At 41.4% G+C, this 9,785-nt stretch overlaps 1 protein-coding gene across 2 annotated transcripts in view; it reads left to right on the top strand.

The window, feature by feature from the left end:
• The first annotated feature begins 2,762 nt into the window (after window positions 1-2,762).
• The window catches only part of LOC102404153 (E3 ubiquitin-protein ligase RNF113A), a 28,200-nt gene continuing 21,177 nt past the window's right edge, over window positions 2,763-9,785 (top strand). Inside the window, exon 1 of one of the 2 annotated variants that reach the window (XR_006551336.2) lies at window positions 2,763-2,957. The gene's annotated coding sequence lies outside the window, so the exon portion shown is untranslated. The remainder of the gene's footprint in view (window positions 2,958-9,785) is intronic. The other variant, XM_006046243.4, reaches the window with a different exon arrangement.

The raw sequence follows: 9,785 nt of genomic DNA, 5'->3' as shown, positions 1-9,785 counted from the left end.
AAATATATATATTGCACATATACCTCCTTTGGGGGGCTTCCCCAGTGGCTCAGTGGTAAAGAATCCACCTGCAATGCAAAAGACGCAAAAGACCTGGGTTCTATCTCTGGGTTTGGAAGATCCCCTGGAGGAGGGCATGGTAACCAATTCCAGTATTCTTGCCTGGAGAATCTCATGGATAGAGTAGGCAGGCAGGCTACAGTCCCTAGAGTTGGACACGACTGATGGTACTGAACACACAGACATATACCTCTTTTATCTCTGACACAATTTTGATGTCATTTTTTTCCTTTATTTTTCTCTCTGGCCAATCATTGTCAGCAGGCCTAGGCTTATGACACTTGAGTACGAATGCTAAAATAGTGAGAACCATGTCAGCTTCTTCAGCAGCTCATCAAGACAAAGTCCATCCTACAGTCCCCTGGTGAGGAAGGGCATTAGGCATCAAACTGCTGTTAATAGAATACATCTTCTGTAATCAACAGTGTGTTCACTTAGTATCTTTCCCTCCCTCATTGGGTAAGTGGAAAAAGTACAGATGGAGAAGGGAAATTAAAATTTCTCATTTTAGTTGGTAATACAGCTTGGAGGGAATCCTTGAGAAGTTTCTCTTAGAATCTCTGGTGTCCTTTGAAAGCTAAAACTGACTTTAAGTAGATAAACTGCTAGCCTGAAAGGCAACTTTGAAGGCATTGCTCTTTCTTTTGCTCTAAAGCCCATCCTGGATTGTTTGTATGCTTGTTACAGGTGGCATTGTATATTTAGTTTTTTAATGCCACCCCACTCCAGTACTCTTGCCTGGAAAATCCCATGGACGGAGGAGCCTGTTAGGCTGCAGTCCATGGGGTCACTACGAGTCGGACATGACTGAGCGACTTCACTTTCACTTTTAACTTTCGTGCATTGGAGAAGGAAATGGCAACCCACTCCAGTGTTCTTGCCTGGAGAGTCCTAGGGACTGGGGAGCCTGGTGGGCTGCTGTCTATGGGGTCGCACAGAGTTGGATACAACTGAAGCGACTTAGCAGCAGTAGCAGCAGCATAGTTGATTTACAAGATCATGTTAGTTTCAGGTGTATGGCAAAGTGATTGAGTTATATATATATATATTTAAAGATTATTTCCCATTATAGACTAAGATATTACAGTTCCCTGTGTTTTACAGTAAATCCTTGTTGCTTATCTATTTTATGTACAATAGTTTGTATTGGTTAATCCCTCCCCCTTTTCCCTAATGTATCTCTCCCTTCTTTCTCCTTTGATAACTATAACTTTTTGTATATTTAATTTATTGATGTTATGAAAAGTTTGACTTGAGTTTTATGCTTAATTTTTACAAGCAAACTGAAATAAATAATGCAGACAATTTGGGGCAGAAATTATCTAGATGGGCACTGCAATGATAGAAATGTTCCATATCTACAATGTCTTAGGTTTTTGTCACCAGCCACATGTGACTGTTGAGCACTTGAAATGTAGCTCCTGAAACTGAGGCATTAAATTTTAAATTGTATTTATTTTAAACTTATATATAAATAGCCAGGTAGCACTATTATCTGTGGTACCATGGCTGCTTCTTTTAAGGTCTGATCACTGAGAGGACCCAAGAGCCATGAAAGGGTCTGGAAGAAGCAAAACCCAAAAGCAGTAGCAACAGCAAATAGCGATCTAGCGCCCAGATCTTGGCTCCTAAATACCATTCTCTATAAAACAGAACCAGAACTCTTTTAAGAAATGAATGATTCAAGAGCTGGACAAAAAAATATAAGATGACCCTGGAACACCTTATTGAATCCAAAAGCAAAGATGTGTTCAAAGACTAATGGAGACATGATGAAAAAACACAGAAGATTTCTGGTTTTGGTCAGAATGGAATAAGCATAATACACCCCATTGCTTTCTCTGACTACAACTAAAAATTGTGGGTAGAACGTGTAAAGCAACTGTCAGAGGACTCTGCGAGGGGGATCGAAGCAGGAGGACTGGGTAGGGAACCCAGTCCTTGAGGGACAGCCCAGCTGTGGATCTCCTAGGTTGCTGCCTTTGTCCCTCCTGGACAGCCTGTCTCAGACTCGGGGGCACCCTGAAACCTACAAGTAGATACAGATGTAAAAGGCTTTGAGGAAAGCCCATGCATTCAAGGACCTGCAGGAGAGAATCCTGTGGACAGAGGTCTTTTAATGTTCCCTGGCTTACTCCAGGCAAGAGCCAGTAAGGAAACAGCAGACCTCTCTCCCCACCTGTGTGGCAGCAGCAGCAATGGAAGTGGCCCCAGGAGGGTGAAGCACTTGGGATTCTCCCCACCCTCTACCAGGTGAGTTCCAGCAAAGAAGGAACTTCCTTTTCCCCACATTCATGTGGTGGAGGTGGCTGCTTCAGGACTGAGCCCTTGTGAGTTTCTGACATACACCAAGTGCAACACAGGTACATTATTGAGATACTCTTTTTGCTGTGGCCAGCCATTCAAGATGGTTGTATCTGCCTGAGCTGGAAAACACGAATCTTTTATCAACTCTTTAGGTTGTACAAACAAAGGAAGGGGACAAGACTTTCCTGGTGGCCCAGTGGTTAGGAATCCACCTGCCAATGCGAGGGATATGGGTTTGATCCCTGGTTCGGGAGGAATCCACAACTACAAAACCCATGCACTTAGAGACTGTGCTCTGCAATAGGAGAAGCTACAGCAGTGAGAAGCCCCTGCACCACAACCAGAGTAGACCCTGTTCTCTACAACTAGAGAAAGCCCACACTCAACAATGAAGACCCTTTGCAACCAAAAATAAAAGAGCGAAAATAAATTTAAAAAGGAAGGAGATGGAATACAGAATAGAAAATAATATTGGGATGCAGGTATAACCATAGCACAGGGAAGCCTGGCCTGCTGTATTCTCTCTTCCTGCTGAGTACCCTCCACCTGGCTCTGTCGGAGACGGCCATTGACTGAGATGCAGCCTGGAGGTAAGAAAACATCAACTGTTTCCTACCTTAGGCTTTTATTTTGCTTAGAAGAGGCTAAAGTGTCACCTACTGATCAGAGTGGGAATTTGTTAAAGTGGGAAGACTGTTGCTAAGAGACAGAAACCACATTGGTAATGTCTACATTTAAGGATCACAGATAAGATCTCGGATTTGGACCTGAGTTCACGGTCACAGAATACTAACGGGAGCAGCCAACTGCAATTTTACATATTGTTATTGCCAGAGAGGTCAGAAGCTTGCAGAATAATGTCTTGAAATCAATCAGCTTTTTGTTTTTTTAGTTGGAGGAAAATTGCTTTATAGTGTTGTGTTGGTTTCTGCCACACAACAATGTGAATCAGTCATAATTTTATATGTGTGTGTGTATCCCCTTGTCAATCAGCTTTTTTGGTCAACACCTAGACGCCAGAATTCAAACTTATAGGAGAGAATGGCTTAACAGTAGAGCCTTCAAAATAGGAATTCCACTAGAATATACCTCCCTGGAGTGGCCATGGAGGCAAAGGACAATCAAATCTCTGCCACTTGCAACTTAAAAAGCCTTTACTAATAGAAACAGAACTTTGGTTCTCTTTTTCCCTTGCAAGTTGTCTCAGATTGTCTTGTTTTCTCTCATAGATTCCCAGTCCCAATATCCCTCCTTGGGTCATCCTTCCAGTTTCATGCCAGCTTTCAGAGTAGAAGGGGAAACGGTGTTCTCTTTGAACCCAGCTGATATCTTGATGTTCCAGTCATGACCTGGCACCTTTTTCCCACTTCAAGAAATACCCTAGCTTTGATGAGCATCATCACTGCTGACTGTAGTTTCCATCTTATGTGTAAAATGAGAGTTTGAACTAGATGAGTTTTCAAGTTTTTTCCAGATTCCTCTAGGGCATGGGACTCAGGCATCTCATTAACTAAAGTGCACCTGATTTAAGGAGCCATGGCGTATGAATGGGTCCCTCTAATTTCCTGGCACAAAGCCATGCTTATAGTAGGTTTCTTAGCGACTATTCTATTGATTATTAATCTGGGGCAAAGCCCACACAGCTAAAGCTTTCTCCATATAGGTTCATTTTGCCTTACTGTTCTTGCCTTGGGCTGTTGTAGTCTTCTGATGGAGGTCTTAAATTAACAAACTCATTTCACGTCTAGAACTAAGACAACCCTTCCTGTTCTCGCCATTCCAAATGAGGGCAATTTCATCCCAATCACTCCAAGATCCCTCGCCTCCGAAAGCTCAGATTCCAATTAGCCTCCACTGGAGATTAATCAACAATACAATAATGACAGATAAAAAGACGAATTCTGTGGCCAAGAGAATCACTTTAATTAATTTAATCCCAGCTGAAAGATCAGCTGTATTCAGGCCTGCACACCAGCAGGGCCCATTTATCCCAGTCTGTCCCTTCCTTGAAAACCAGGGTGTGCTTGGGAGCCGGCACTTAAACAACAATGAGAAACAGATTGTACTGTCAGGCTTCATTAAAGGTCATCATTAGTATTCCAATTTGAAGACAGTCACTCCAGCTCAACCTTTTACCAGTTCTTCCCCTGGTGCATTTGTGAAGTTTGGTTCAGCTGCGAAACGGAAAAATTCTCTCTGGGCTCCCAGCGTCGGGATGGGTATCATTTGATGCCTGTCGGCTGTGCAGCTTAAAGGGCAAATCCCCTGGGGAAGAGGTGGTCTGGGACTCTATTTGAAAATCAGGTCATGTGCAGCTGCCTATAAGCCAGACATTTCAAGGAATGGAACTTCCTAGGACTCAGCCATAGCAATCAAAAATAGAATAGCTTCATCTTCCCCAGGAGCCTATTTCCACTGTTTTCTTGTAAAAAAAAAAAAGGCCGAAGGAGATTTTTGAATGGAACCAGAGAGAATGACAAGTAGGAATCATCATCAAAGTAGGAAATTTCTCTGGGCCTAAGGCTCCAGAGAGGTCAGGAGATGAGCCTGGTAGACCTTTAAAGGCAACGACCCCCAGGGCACAATCTCAGCTGGCTTAGAGGAGCCAGTTTGCAGACTGCTCACTTCATACAAAATGTGAAATTTTAATTTTCTTTCTCTGCAAACTGCCAGTGTTTTTTTTTTTTTTTTAATTGGAGGATAGTTGCTTTACAATGTTGTGTTGGTTTCTGCCATACAACAACGTGAATCAGCTGTAAGTATACACTCATCCTCTCCCTCTTAAACCTCCCTCCCAACTCCCACCCTATAAACTGCCAATTTTTAATTGCTTTCACTCTGCTGAAGCAGTTTTTAGCTGTAGGTGATTGTGTGCAAAGAAGTAACATTTTACATTTTTTTTTCTTTTTTTACCTTTTTTTCCTAGTAAGTAGAGCAACAGCCCAGCCTGCTGATTGGGGAATTAGGTCATCTGTACCACGTGCTGCTTGTCACCTTTCTTCTCTGACTTACTCCTCTCAGAGCTTTTCAGTCCCTTACTTGATGGTTATTTTTTCCACCTTTTCCACATGCTTTTTCTCATTTGGTGCCAGTCTGTGCTGTTCCTTTCTAAAACTAGTGTCTCTTTTGCACTAGATTCTAATCTCAAATTAATGAGCCCCCAGAATCAACCTCTATCCTTTACTCCCTCCCCTCCCTTCCTTCTCTATCCTCCCTCCCTCTCTCTCTCTCTCTCCATCCTCCCTCTCTCTTTTTCAAATTGGTAAACAACATGTAAGTTTAAAGAAATAAGTAGAAGAGTCAGTACATCAGCCAGTCTTGTCAACATCCACCCAATATCTGGACTGGTACTGGAGTGGTCTCAATGGGGACATTTTAACAAAATCAGAGGGAAAGCTAATTTTTAAGTAACTGTGCTTGTAAATGAATCAAATGAAGCCTAAATCTGCTTTGCTGCAGTTGTTTCTGTTTCTCTTGGTATGTTTTCAGAAGCGGTAACATTTTGAATGACCCATTGTTAACCCTAAGGATGAAATCTTAACCCAACCTTCACAGATCCATCTGGTGAACTCTACTCTGTCCTTCCAAGCTCTTCCATGTCAATACTTCCTTGTGGTTTTCTCTGACTCCTTATTCCCAGTTAGAAGTAATAGCAACTTCACCTGTGCCCTGGAGCTCTAAAGTATGTCTTGGATGATAGCGATTTTCATATGTCAGCTTAGCTGCTGTCTTTGTGTCTATGAGTACCCTGCAAGTGAGGATGGATGGTTGTCATTGGTGTGCTTTGTTTTTTAATCTTTATATGTCTAGCACAAGGCTGGTACAGAAAAAACACTCAGTAAATACTGACTCAAAGAAATTACAATCACCACTGGCCCTTGACCCTCGATCCACTAGAGTTTATTTCCACAAGGACACAGAATGCATCGGTCTCATTCACTGCTGTAGCCTTAGCACTTACCATAGTACCTGGGGATACAGTAAATGATTACATGATCAAAAAATAGCTTTGATCATCCTCCAAGACTCTATCTTCCTGGAACCTGAAGCAGGGATCATGTGTTAAGCCCCTTCCTCCTCTATCTACAGTGATACTGATGATAATGGAAATCTCTGATATTTGCACGAAATCCTCTAGTTCACAGAGCCTGGCCCTTTAACTACCCTGTCAGATCTGTGTTTTCAATGCCCTTTGAAAGTAGCGGGTGAAGAAAAATGATGATAATCTCTTGGAATCACTGTTTTGCTAGCAGATCAATCAGCTGACAAGTTCCTGCTGCCCGGGAAAGAAGAGGTGCGTGAATATTTGATGAATGAACAAGTTAATGAAGTGTTTATTTCATGATTTGAATGTACAGCTCTGCATTACAGGTCCTGGGAAATATCTTTTCTTAAAAAAAGTATAAGATACAGAATTTGGCAAAATAGGCTCACTTGACTTTCGGCCACCCGGTTTGTTTCCTGCCCTTCTACACAGTGGGCTTCCCAGGTGGCTCAGTGGTAAAGTATGCCTGGCAATGCAGGAGATGGTCAGGGAAGATTCCTTGGAGAAGGAAACGGCAACCCACTCCAGTATTCTTGCCTGGGAAATCCCATGGACAGAGGAATCTGGCGGGCTACAGTCCATGGAGTCGCAAAGAGTCGGATGTGACTGAGCGACTAAATAACAACAACAACTTCTACGCAATAGTGTCTTTCTTACTGCTCTCGTCTACTTGGACATCCGTGCTGTCTGTGGTTACAAGTCCTACCAGTCATGCAGAGAACAGATCCAAGAAGTCATTTATTCTTTAGTGTAAATTAGTGCCAAAAGCTCCCACCACTGGTTGAACTCGGCTTCTCAAGTATACAAGGTAGGGTCAAGCACTGAACAGTTAGTCTATAAACTTGTAGAATGTGATAGAAATAAGAGGGGCGGCAGAGGACCCAAAGGTGGGCATTATCGGTGAAACAGTTTGCAATGTATATTAAGCTAGCAGGGCCTTCTTTGCTCCCGTTAAACTCTAACCAGCTACCCTTCCTTCACCTAATCCATGCCACACCCCATGCTTTCTGTAGAACTGCATGATTTAAAATAAATGCTCTTTGTTAGAAACCATTGAGTTTGAGGACAGGCTTATTAGGCCAGCTATCTGGCAATAATAGGTGACTCTCATAGCATCACACGGGTGACTCAAGAGAGTTGTCTGGGGAGTGGGGAGAGTGTGGATGAAGTAGGGGAAGCTGAACGGGTGGCTTAGAATTGTACCCCACTTTTTAATGAGTCTTTTCACCACTTTATTTTTTAATTGAAGGATAATTGCTTTACAGAATTTTGTTGTTTTCTGTCAACTCAACAAGAATCAGCCATAGTGACCCCACTTTTGTCTGCTTTCCATATCAGGCTCTGAAGAAGTGTGTCTGCAGCAAAAATATTTTCAAACCAGTGTGCTATTTGATTTCTAATGATTTTTACAGATTGGAGTTTCTAGGAATCTCTGAAAACTCCCAGGTTCTTAATTTAGATCTCACTGAAGATAAATGTGAATCTCGGACAAAAATATTATAAGGACATTCACCCGTCCCTACCTACTGGATCTTTCCTGAACTGTAGAGGTTTTGCTTGCACAATAGAGCCCCTGCATGTCATATAAATGGGAAGAATATGAATTTGGAACTTCTTTTGGCTCCTTCTTGGTATTCATTGGTGGTGCTGTCTGACCACCCATATCACCTACTTTTAACACCCAGGGAGATGTTTTCCATAAACAGGCTCAGTTTTCCTTGGAAAATGCTTTAGTCCAGAGATCTCTGCAGCGGGCATTTGTCATTATTTGGCTACCCAGCATCTAGTCGCATTCCTTTAAAAAAAAAATGACTTTATTGGGACTTCCTTGGAGGTCCTGTGATTAAGTCTTTGTGCGTCCACTGCAGGGGCCACAGGTTCGATCCCTGGTTGGGAAACTGATCCCAACACATGGCATTCAGCCAAAAAGAAAAAATTCCTGAACTGAATAAAAATGAAAACACTGGGACGACCCAGAGGGATGGTATGGGGAGGGAGGAGGGAGAAGGGTTCAGGATGGGAAACACATGTATACCTGTGGCAGATTCATTTCGATATATGGCAAAACCAATACATACTGTAAAGTTAAAAAATAAAATTAAATTAAAAAAATAAATAAAAATAAAAAAATTATATGGGAAAAGTAACAAAACTTTAAAAAAATGACTAGATATAATTTATATACAAAAAAGGCACATGTTTAATGTATACAGTTTGATGACTTTGGATATGAGCATATACCCATGATACTATCCCCATAATCAAGGTAATAAGCATATTCTTAACTTTCAAAAGTTTCCTTGTGTTCCCTCATCCTTTTTTGTGGTAAGAATGCCTAATGCAAGATGTGCCTTCTTAATGTTGCTATGGACATCCCTGGTGGCTCAGCCTGCAATGCAGGAGACCCATATTTGATACCTGGATTGGGAAGATCCCTCAGAGAAGGGAATGGCTACCCGGTCTAGTGTTCTTGCCTGGAGATTCCATGGACAGAGGAATCTGGCAGGATACAGTCCTTGGGGTTGCAAACGTTGCCCAAAAGTTCTCTAGAACTTATTCATCTTGCATAATTAAAACTTTATATCCATTGAACACCAACTCCCCATCTTAAGTTCCTGGCAACCACCATTCCACTCTCTGCTTTTAGAAGGTTGACTATAAGTTTGACTATTTATATTAGTGGAATCCTATGGTATTTGTCTTTCTGGGATTGGCTTATTTAGCTTATCATTTGTCCCAATTTTATCCATGTTGTTGTAAATGGTAAGGTTTCTTTTTTAAGCTGAATAATATTCTTTTGTGTTTATATGCCACCTTTTCTTTATCAGTTCATCTGTTTTTGGACAATTTGTGTGTTTGCATATCTTGGTTATGGTAAATAATGTTCCATTGAACATGGGAAAGTAGATTCCTCTTCAAGATCCTGATTTAAATTTTTTTGAGTAAATACGGAGAAGTGAAATTGTTAAACATGGTAGTTCTATTTTTATTTTTTTGAGGAACCTCCATGCTCTTTTCCATAGGAGCTATACTATTTTACATTCCCATCTACAGTGTACAAGTGTTCTGATTTCTGTACATTCTTGCCAATATTTATCTTTTTTAAAAAATAGCTATCCTAAGTAGGGTGTAAAGTGATATCTCATTGTGGTCTTGATCTGCACCTTCCTGTTGATTCGTGATGCTGAGCACTTTTTCATGTACCTCATGGCCGTTTATATGTCTTCATTGGAGAAATACCTATTTCCTTTGCCCATGTTTTAATCAGGTAATTTTTTTTTCCTTCTTACCTTCTTATAGGTAAGAAGGCCTCACTTCTTATTTCTTCTCTGGATACTTCCCTTTTATATATATAGTCTTCTTAGAAGAGAGT

The sequence above is a fragment of the Bubalus bubalis genome, chromosome 5, assembly GCF_019923935.1.
Source record: "Bubalus bubalis isolate 160015118507 breed Murrah chromosome 5, NDDB_SH_1, whole genome shotgun sequence".
NCBI lineage: Eukaryota > Metazoa > Chordata > Mammalia > Artiodactyla > Bovidae > Bubalus > Bubalus bubalis.
Note: the sequence above shows the minus strand (reverse complement) of the source record. Positions and strands in the feature narration are given on the sequence as shown.